Source organism: Lepidothrix coronata, unplaced genomic scaffold (assembly GCF_001604755.1).
Source record: "Lepidothrix coronata isolate B3197 unplaced genomic scaffold, Lepidothrix_coronata-1.0 Scaffold74, whole genome shotgun sequence".
NCBI classification, from domain to species: Eukaryota; Metazoa; Chordata; class Aves; order Passeriformes; family Pipridae; genus Lepidothrix; species Lepidothrix coronata.
This window is the reverse complement of record NW_016690254.1, coordinates 3,502,470-3,504,211: the sequence shown is the minus strand read 5'-3', so window position 1 is coordinate 3,504,211 and position 1,742 is coordinate 3,502,470. Positions and strand designations below refer to the sequence as shown.

The following is a 1,742-nucleotide window of genomic DNA, read 5'->3' as shown; positions in this document are numbered from 1 at the left end:
ATTTCCCTCATATGAAAAACAAAACTCAAAACTGAAATCTGTTCCATTTGGACAAAATATTCTACTCAATCTATTTATTTAATTATTTCTATATGCATCTGTTGATTTTTGTTTAACACCATATAAAAAAAAATGTAATGATGAATGATTATTTTAAAAACATTGTTAGAGTATTGGAAGGATGTAGGAGGATCCAGTCTGAAGCAATTTAAATCTGCATGCAGAGTATTGGGTGGGTTTCCTTCGGTCCCTTTCACTGGAGATATTTCAGTTCAAAGATACATTCATCCTGTGATTCTTTAAATTGAAAGTTGGAACATTTATTTTTTTTTTACACAGCTGTGACTTATACTAGTAGACTGTGAAACTACCGGGACACAGACACTGTCTTGTGATTCTTTGTCATTAATGTATTAACATGATCCTTAGCACAATGTGGGCCTGTGACAACTTCTAGGCATTGCTGGGATTAGATGTGAGAGCTTTCCCAGTGAAAAGATTTGATCCCCCAACCATTTGCTTTGAAGATAACAGAATTTAACCATGAGGATACAAGCTATAGAATTTCTTTTGTTTGCAATGTGTTTTGACTACCAGCATTCCTCTAAGTGTGAAGAATGCCATGTGCCTAACCAAGCTGAAGGAGGAAAATGGCCGAATTTTAGACACTTCAGTTTTGCCTGAATCTTTTACAAAGAGGAGACAGAAGACACCATAACTCAATTTTGTGAAGGGTTAAAATAAATATAGAGGACACATAGCAGTTGAGATCATGCCCAAAACAATTTAATTTACATGTGGCAGTTGTGCTCATAAAGGCTTTAACAGCCTTTCCTTGTTATTTTTTTTAATCTGTCTGAGCATAGGGATATTGTGTGAACTGTATTAGATATTCTACACACTCTGTATACTCGTAATGCAGAGTTTGAAAGTAATGGCCACCAATCACTCATCAGAACCATTAGCCCTGTGTGACAAGACCATAAATATACTTGTTTGAAGATAGATATACCCTTTCAGTTCCTAAAGCATATCAATAAAAACTGCCTCTAACATTGTAAGCCCATGTTCACAGAAAAAAAGGGCTGATAAGTACTGAAACATAGTTGAATCAAAATGCCAGTGAGAATCTGTGAAGCTTCCAGAGATACTTTTGCCTGTCATTGGTTTGACTTAGTTAATGGTAATAAATTGTTTCTAATTCTTTTCCCGAGTCTTGCCATAGACGTTCAGGTAAGGTAGAATAAATACTCTCATATTTAGATACAAACCAGTGCATAATTCCCATGAAGGTATGTATTGTTCTAGAGAACAAGGCAGAATATATGAAGAAGGCACCTTTAAAAGAAAAAAAAAGACAACAGTTTTTGAATTGAAGATTCCAGATTGTTTTATTTTTTTATTACTTTAATAAAGTTATCTTAATAAAATAAATATGCGCATTATTTAGTAATTCTTGTTTCTTCAAGAGATACCTACTTCAAAATTCTTGAAGGTTACTTGAATAAATGGAAAAAAAAGTTCTGTGACAGTGGCAAAGAGAATTAATAACCATTTTCATTACTTCCAACCAAAGTTAAAGTTAGTTTTATAGTAAGCATTTCAATCCTCAGAAATATTTATATCTTTTAGCAACAGTCTATGATACTTATACTGAGGACCCCTGGTGGTCTAGTGGTTAGGATGCGGCGCTTTCACTGCCGCGGCCCGGGGTTCGATTCCCGGTCAGGGAAACTCCCCCA

General features: G+C 34.8%; 1 non-coding gene across 1 annotated transcript; it reads left to right on the top strand.

Moving 5' to 3' along the window:
- Positions 1–1,660: 1,660 nt before the first annotated feature.
- Positions 1,661–1,733, top strand: TRNAE-UUC. The gene has a single exon. It is a non-coding gene; the product is annotated as a tRNA-Glu (tRNA).
- The last annotated feature ends 9 nt before the right edge of the window (positions 1,734–1,742 follow it).